This window comes from Rana temporaria, chromosome 4 (assembly GCF_905171775.1).
Source record: "Rana temporaria chromosome 4, aRanTem1.1, whole genome shotgun sequence".
NCBI classification, from domain to species: domain Eukaryota; kingdom Metazoa; phylum Chordata; class Amphibia; order Anura; family Ranidae; genus Rana; species Rana temporaria.
In genome coordinates, this window is record NC_053492.1 from 418,542,846 (window position 1) to 418,552,141 (window position 9,296).

At 44.8% G+C, this 9,296-nt stretch overlaps 1 protein-coding gene across 2 annotated transcripts in view; it reads right to left on the reverse strand.

Moving 5' to 3' along the window:
- The window catches only part of LOC120937818 (calpain-13-like), a 93,041-nt gene extending 88,928 nt beyond the window's left edge, over positions 1–4,113 (reverse strand). The window contains exon 1 of one of the 2 annotated variants that reach the window (XM_040351315.1): positions 3,941–4,113. The gene's annotated coding sequence lies outside the window, so the exon portion shown is untranslated. The remainder of the gene's footprint in view (positions 1–3,940) is intronic. The other variant, XM_040351316.1, reaches the window with a different exon arrangement.
- Between the last annotated feature and the right edge of the window lie 5,183 nt (positions 4,114–9,296).

Consider the following 9,296-nt stretch of genomic DNA (forward strand, 5'->3'; position numbering starts at 1 on the left):
CACTGGCCCAGATTCAAAGAGATTTGCTCTTTTTTTGCGGAGGCACAGGGCAAACAATTTTGCCCTGCGCCCCCGCAAATTTGCGCCGCTGCCCTCGATTCACGGAGCAGTAGCTCCGTAAATTGTGAGGGCGCGCCGGCAAAATTGCCCGGCGTAAGCGCGCGCAATGTAAATGATCCCGCCGGGGGCGAGAATAATTTAAATTAGGCGTGCTCCTGCGCCGAGTGTAGAGCGCATGCTCCGTCGGGAAACTTTCCCGATGTGCATTGTGGCAAATGACGTCGCAAGGACGTCATTTGCTTCAAAGTGAACGTGAATGGCATCCAGCGCCATTCACGAATCACTTACGCAAACTACGTAAAATTTGAACGTCGCGACGCGGGAAGGGCGGGTATACTTTAGCATTGGCTGCCCCTACTATTAGAAGGGGCAGCCTTACGCTAAAGACGCCATACGGAAACTCCGTACCTTGCGTATGCAGGGCCCGCGCAACTTTGTGAATCGGTGTTAGTATGCAATTTGCATACTATACGCTGATCACAATGGGAGCGCCCCCTAGCGGTCAACGCAAGAATGCAGCCTAAAATCAGCATGGCATAAGAGCCTTATGCCACGCAGATTTTAGGCTGCAGTCTGCGTTACGATGTTCCTGAATCAGGAGCATTCGTAACGCCGGAGCAAGTAAGCAATTGCGCTGCGCAACCTATGGTTACGCAGGCGCAATTGCTTACTGAATCTGGGCCACTGTCTGTTTTGACAGGGGAATCAAGCACATTTTTTTCCTGCAACCCTTGCAGTAAACAAGCTTGCTCTGTGTATGGCCAGCCTTATGCCCTGTACACACCATCACTTTATGTGATGAAAAAAAATGACGTTTTTAAAAACGTCACTTTAATTAACTGTGTGTGGGGGAAAACGTCGTTTTATGTCTTGTAAAAAACTACCAAAAAAAATTGAAGCATGCTTCAATTTTATGTGTCGTTTTTCAAAAGTGCACTTTTTACTTCACAGAAATTGACCGTGTGTAGCAAAAAACGTCGTTTTCTAAGACGTTTTTTCATCCACGCATGCCCAGAAGCTACTTATGAAGTTAGCTTCAATGGTAAAACGTGGTGGAACGTAACCTCACTTTGCAAGATCATTGTGAGAAAACGATGGTGTGTAGGCAACTTCGTCTTTGAAAATTGAAGTTTCAAAAACGTCATTTTTTACTTCACAGAAAGTGTCGTTTTTTTTCATCACATAAAGTGATGGTGTGTACGCGGCATTACAGTCACTGTAGAGGTAGAACTGGGAGATGGAGAAGCAGCACAAGGAGCCAACCGGTTGAGGAGAACAGAAGGAAGTCAGGAAAATAAAGATGGAAGGAAGAAGTAAGGAAAGGCAGAGAAAGAAAGCGAAGAAGGAAGGAAAAGAAAGGGATTATAGAAAGGAAGAAAAGGGAGAATGAAAGAATGAAGGAAGGAAAGAAGGAAGGAAGGAAGGAAGGAAGGAAGAAAGAAAGAAAGAAAGAAAGAAAGAAAGAAAGAAAGAAAGAAAGAAAGAAAGAAAGAAAGAAAGAAAGAAAGAAAGAAAGAAAGAAAGAAAGAAAGAAAGAAGGAAAGAAAGAAGGAAAGAAAGAAAGAAAGAAAGAAAGAAAGAAAGAAAGAAAGAAAGAAAGAAAAAGACTGATTCCTATTTGCTGCAAAAACATTTTCTTTTTTTCCAGAAAAGACTGCATCTGGTCTACATAAAACTTCTGTTGCACTTTGTGTCTGCTGTTTATTTCATATACTGTATATAAAGCTGATGAAAATATTTTACCCAACTAGTCTTGGAATCAGGAAATGAGAAAACGATCGAGCTTCAAGGGTCGTATCTCGGCGACCTGGGGTCACAAAGACCCCAAATTTGGGGGATAGGTAGCTGAAGTCCTACCCAGCCACTGCTCTTGGGGCACCTACGACCTATAGTTCCAGAGATACGGGGGTCCTTACACAGCCTGTCAGAAGCTACATACAGAACGGACAGTTTAAAGCGGTGGTTCACCCTCCTTAACATCATTCTAGCATTACATTCGGCATAGTAGCGCGAGCTACAGTATGCCTGTCTGTATTTTTTAATCCCCGTACTCACTGTGCAATTGCACATTGAAGATTCCGACTCCCGCGGGGAATGGGCATGCCTATGGAGAGGGAGGATGATTGACGGCCGGCTCTGGCACGTCACGCTCCCCGAAGACAGCCGGAGTAGGTCTCGGCTCTTCACGGCGCCTGCGCACAGGCTATGCGCAGGCGCCCTGAAGAGCCAAGCCTATTTCGGCTATTTCCGGAGAAGTGTGACGTGCCAGGGCCGGCCGTCAATCACCTTCTCTCTCCATAGGAACGCCCATTCCCCGGAATCTTCAATGTACAATAGCACAGTGAGTACGGGGATAAAAAATGTAAGACCGGCATACTGTAGCTCGCGCTACGATGCCAAATTTTATGCTAGAATAAAAAAATGTTTTTTTTTTTTTTTTAATAGGGTGAACCCCCGCTTTAAATACAAGCTGGCACACTCTGTTGGCAGCAGACTGAGAGGATGAGCTCACATTGCCTCTCCTCACTTCATGTCAGAAGCACTGAGCTCACTGGACAGCTTGGAGTCTTGGACCAATGGTAAAGTACCATTGGCCCAAGCTGTCCAATAAAAATGTTGCAGTGGAGAAAAAGGAAAAAGCATGGGCATGAGTTTATGGGTATAAGATTCACCCACAATCCCATGTTTTTCTCACACAGTTAAGAGTGGGAATTAGAATCTGATGATGAAAAGGTACTGTTTTAATCAAGCTAAATCATATATTTATATGCTATATTTTATAACAAAAATTTTATTTATTTAACTATTTACTGTGAACTTACTGGTTGTAAGTTAACTTAATTTGTCCATTAAGCCACCTGCTTGAGTAAGGTTTTGAAAATATAATAAATTACCTTAAAAACAATATATAATAATTATTTGTACATTACATATTTATGGTTGCCACCCAGGCCAATTCTGACACTTCTCTCCTACATTATATATGTACCCCCAAACATTATATATATTTTAAGCAGACATCCTAGGGAATAAAATGGTGGTTGTTGCAACTTTTTATGTTACACGGTATTTGCGCAGCAATTTTTCAAACGCCTTTAATTTGGAAAGAAACTGTTTCATGAATAAAAAAAAATAATACAAAAGTTAGTCCGATTTTTTTGTATAATGTGAAAGATGATGTTACGCCCAGTAAATATATACCTAACATGTCACGCTTTAAAATTGCACAGGCTTGTGGAATGGCGCCAAACTTCTCCGTAGGCGATCCTTTAAAAAATGTTTACAGGTTACATGTTGAAAGTCACAGAGGAGATCTAGTGCTAGAATTATTGCTATCGCTCTAAAGTTTGCGGCGTATGTAACCTGTGTGTATCTGGCTCTGATACTAGCCAGTGCCTCACCAGCCACTGACCTCACCACACGTCCCTGCCTGGAAGTCCCTGTGTACGTCCCTCTACTACTTTGTCTGAGTTGTCTTCTAAAGTTCACATTACAATTCCACTATCCTTTGATTTATAGGCAGGGCTTTTTTTCAGGGGGAACTTGGGGGAACTCAGTTCCACCACCTCTGGCTCAGACCCTTTGGTGCCTGCTCACCACAATCACTTGTAAACACAGAAGTCTGGTTTCTGTGTTTACAAGTGACAGCTCTGCACTCTGTATGTAACCCCCTGAACTCTGCACTCTGTATGTAATGCAATCCTGGTATTTAATGCTCCTTTAAGACCCTTCTACTGTTTGTGAAATCTGAACGGAACGTATTTGAGTTCCTGCACCTATTTTCTGAGAAAAAAAGCTCTGTTTATAGGATTATCACAGGATAACTCTGCATGCAGGATTCTGCAACCAATTACTTTCTATATCTAAATATAATACTTACATTTTCCTTTCGTCTCTGGAGGACTGAAGAGTAGAAGCTCCTACCAATGCAGATGTGTAGATATTCTGACTCCTCTGCGGTTGCCTCAGTCTCAGGCTTGCTTGTATAGAACGCCCGAAGCAGTATGAACAGTCTGAAAAGGCCAGATCTTACAATGAGGCTGCTACCTGATCGCACAGGTAATAGGCAATGTGCAGCTTTTTTTTTTTTTACCGTAATCCAATGACAAAACAGACACGTCAGAACAAGTTTATAAAAGCCTCCGGCAACAATGCTGAGTGAGCACAAAAAAATATATTTACTAAAATAACAAGAAATGTGCAAGCACTATAAGAAGTTACTTTAATTAAAAACTACAGTTAAAACTATTAATTGGTTTTGATAGAGTGGGGAAGGAAACAGAAACAGGCAGTAGAAAAACTAAAAACAAATAATAATAGGCAGTGCCCATAATAACAATGTGTAGAAAAATAAAGGCCCGGATTCACGTACCTCGGCGCATAGTTATGCCGGCGTAGCGTATCGAATATACGCTACGCCGACGTAGCGCAGAGCGGCGAGCACAGTATTCACAAAGCACTTGCTCCCAACGTTGCGCCGACGTAACGTAAATTAGTTGGCGTAAGCCGGCCTAATTCAAAGTAGGTGGAAGTGGGCGTGATCCATTTAAATGAAGCGTGACCCCATGCAAATGATGGGCCGAACGAACAGCGCATGCGCTGTCCCGTGGAAGCATCCCAGTGCGCATGCTCAGAATCACGTCGGAAATACTCCCTAAGATACGTCGAATCACTGCCTTCGACGTGAATGTAACCTACGCCCAGCCCTATTCACGTACTACTACGTAAACAATGTAAAATATGACGGCTGTGCCCTGGTCCATACCTTAACATGACTTACACCTGCTTTATAAGGCTTAACTTTACACCGGACATACGACTTACGTAAACTGCGTATATGAATGCGCCGGGCGCAAGTACGTTTGTGAATCGGCGTATCTCCCTCATTTGCATATTCGAATCGTAAATCAATGGAAACGCCCCTTACGGCCAGCGTAAATATGAGCCCACGATACGACGGCGTAGGAAACTTACGTCGATCGGATGAAGCCTAATTTCAGGCGTATCTAGTTCTATGGGTACGGCGCACAGATACGACGGCGCACGTTTACACTTACCCGGCGTATCTCGAGATACGTCAGCGTAAGTGCTACGTGAATCCGGGCCAAAATGTGTAGATTTAACAAAATAAATGTCCATATCTCTAAGTGCAATCTTGAATAAGCAATAAATGCAACAAAGTGTATGTGATTGACCACATCTAATTAACCCTTTTAGAGCCGGTTCACACAGGCGTGACTCGTCAGATGACTTAGCCGCCTGACAAGTCGCACTCCGCTCTTTACTATGGAACCGTTCTAATAAGAGCGATTCAAGTCGCTCCGACTTAGAAAAAGGTTCCTGTACTACTTTGGGACGACTTCAGGGCGACTTGTATTGACTTCAATACAGAAGTAATTTTGCAAGTGGCCTCTAAAGTCGTGGGCAGATCACAGAGGTGATCAAATACCACCAAAAGAAAGCTTTATTTGTGGGAAAAAAATGACATCAATTTTATTTTGGTACAGCCTGGCATTACCGCGCAATTGTCAGTTAAAGTAAAGCAGTGGCGTATCACAAAAAATTGCCTGGTCATGATGGGGGGTAAATATTCCAGGGGTCAAGTAAAATTGAGAACTGTCCCAGGAAACCAGGGAAGTCTTGTTTCCTCAGTGTGTTCAGATTTCTGCAAGACCTTCAGCTAACCTGTGCAATAGTTATTAGTAGGGTTGTCCCGATACCACTTTTTTAGGACTGAGTACAAGTACCGATACTTTTTTTTATGTACTCGCCGATACCGAATACCGATACTTTTTTTAAATGTGTCCCCAAATGCAGCCATGTCCCCCCACATATTACAGCCATGTCCCCCACATATTGCAGCCATGTCCCCCACATATTGCAGCCATGTCCCCCACATAATGCAGTCATGTCCCCCACATAATGCAGCCATGTCCCCCACATAATGCAGCCATGTCCCCCACATAATGCAGCCATGTCCCCCACATAATGCAGCCATGTCCCCCACATAATGCAACCATGTCCCCCACATATTGCAGCCATGTCCCCCACATAATGCAGCCATGTCCCCCACATATTACAGCCATGTCCCCCACATATTACAGCCATGTCCCCCACATATTGCAGCCATGTCCCCCACATATTACAGCCATGTCCCCCACATATTACAGCCATGTCCCCCACATATTGCAGCCATGTCCCCCACATATTACAGCCATGTCCCCCACATATTACAGCCATGTCCCCCACATATTACAGCCATGTCCCCCACATATTGCAGTCATGTCCCCCACATATTACAGCCATGTCCCCCACATATTACAGCCATGTCCCCCACATATTCCAGCCATGTCCCCCACATAATGCAGCCATGTCCCCCACATAATGCAGCCATGTCCCCCACATAATGCAGCCAGGTCCCCCACATAATGCAGCCATGTCCCCCACATAATGCAGCCATGTCCTACATACCTTGATGATGCCGCACGTGCCGCCGTTAATCAGCGAGCGGGGAACATTACAGCTTTCGTTTGAATAGCTGTATCCACTATCCCCGCCGCGTATAAACACTCCCCCTTGCGCGGGATTGGACAGATCATCCGTCCAATCCCGTGCAAGGGGGAGTGTCTATACGCGGCGGGGATACAGCTATTCAAACGAAAGCTGTAATGTTCCCCGCACGCTGATTAACGGCGGCGGCGGCTTTGCGGTTTGCGGCGACGGGTTTTGCGGCGGGGGGGGGAAACAAGTATTCTATTTCAGTATCTGGGGTATTTGCGGGAGTACGAGTACTCCCGCAAATACTCGGTATCGGTATCGGGACAACCCTAGTTATTAGGGATGGGCCGAATGGACCCCTGCTCGGTTCACACCATCCCTAATAGTTATGTCTGTGTTTCAGAATGTAATGTTCTTCTTCGAAGTATTCACATATATTATAGGGAAGCCCCAGAGCTGAATTATGAAAGCCCCGAGGGGTTGCGGGGGGTTGCACGTTGCGTCAGCTAAGAGTTCCTCCCAGATTTGTTCATTCAAGCGGCCGATTCCTCTCTAAACCTGCTAGTCCCCTGAGGCCTGTCATTGATCTGTGACCATTTAGTTCTCTGTACTGCATTCTCATAAACTGGCATTTTCACTTCTACAAAGGAGGAATTAATAATTACTAGGACAGACATACACTCCTCCCCCAACCACGCAAACGTGTACTATTACCATTCCACTGTACAAAAGCAAGATATTTGTCATTTGTAACTTTACAAACAAAATCACAATTAATCCTTTCTACAGAATTTCAAGACTTGACATCAGCTGGGAATACATCACCCCCGAACTATGCCTCTGTGGTTTTAAATGTCTTCATAAAACATTAAAGTCGATATAAACCTGAGTGACATTTCCTTTTCCAAAGCACTGTATGTCATAAACAATTGCTATGTTTTTTTTTTTTACCTTTATTCCATCCCTTTTTGTATTTATGTGTTGCTGATCTCCTGCAGCCTCTTTGAAGGAACTTCCTGTCTACATGCATGCACTCTAGAGAAGGCTCCATGCTTTTTATCAGGATGGGTCTCCTGAAGGGGACAACAGTGGACTATGGGATTGATTTATTAAAAGCAAATAGACTGTGCACTGTGCAAAGTGTGGATGCTCCAGAGCTTAAAGCGGGGGTTCACCCTATATAAAAAAAAAAAAAAAAAAAATTCCCTCTAGCATTAAATTCGGCATAGTAGCGCGAGCTACAGTATGCCTGTCTGTATTTTTTTATCCCCGTACTCACAGTTATATCGTACATAGAAGATTCCGGGGAATGGGCGTTCCTATGGAGAGGGAAGGTGATTGACGGCCGGCCCTGGCACGTCACGCTTCTCCGGAAATAGCCGAAATAGGCTTGGCTCTTCACGGCGCCTGCGCATAGCCTGTGCGCAGGCGCCGTGAAGAGCCGAGACCTACTCCGGCTGTCTTCGGGGAGCGTGACGTGCCAGAGCCGGCCGTCAATCACCCTCCCTCTTGCTAGGAACGCCCATTCCCCGCGGCAGACGGAATCGTCTATGTACGATATAACAGTGAGTACGGGGATAAAAAAATTAAGACCGGCATAGTGTAGCTCGCGCTACTATGCCGGATTTTATGCTGAAATGTTGTTCTGCAGGGTGAACCACCGCTTTAAAGTGTTTGTTAACTCCCCCCCCCCCCAAAGAAATGCAGCTCCTGGTCCCTTAACCACTTGCTTACTGGGCACATATACCCCCCTCCTGCCCAGGTGAAATTTCAGCTTCCGGCACTGCGTCGTTTTAACTGACAATTGCGCGGTCATGCAACGTGGCTCCCAAACAAAATTGACGTCCTTTTTTCCCCACAAGTAGAGATTTCTTTTGGTGGTATTTGATCGCCTGTGCGGTTTTTATTTTTTGCGCAATAAATCAAAAAGTGCAACAATTTTGAAAAAAAATACAATATTTTTTACTTGTTGCTATAATAAATATGCCAATTTAAAAAAAAAAACAGTTTAGGCCGATATGTATTCTTCTACATATTTTTGTTAAAAAAAATAAAAAAAAATCGCAATAAGCGCAAAAGTATAGCGCCTACAAAATAGGGGACAGAATTTTTTATTTTTTTTTGTTTACTAGAAATGGCGGCGATCTGCGATTTTTATTGGGACTGCGACGTTATGGCGGACACATTGGACACTTTTGACACATTTTTGGCGCCATTCACATTTATACTGCGATCAGTGCTATAAATATGCACTAATTACTGTATAAATGTGACTGGCATTGAAGGGGTTAACACTAGGGGGTGAGGAAGGGGTTAAATATGTTCCCTATAAAGTGTTCTAACTGTAGGTGGGGGGGTGACTGGGGGGGGGGGGTGACCGATCTGTGTCCCTATGTACAAGGGACACAGATCGGTCTCCTCTCCAGAGACAGGACGCTGTCTCTGTGTGAGCCGGCAATGAGAGATGACCTCATATGTTTACATATGAGATCACCTCTCATTGGCCACACAGATCGCATCGCAAACGGCCACTCTGATTGGCCGTTTGAGGCGATCTGTAATTGGCTGTGTCCAAGGGACACGGCCAACACAGAAGTTCCCCGCTGCGCGCTCTGGAGCGCGCGCAGGGAACGCCCAAAGGGGCGGACGTCAATTGACGTCCAGTTGGATATTCAGATCCGCGCTGTAGCCGTCATTCGGCTATAGCGCGGGTCTCAGGAGGTTAAAGTGGATGTAAA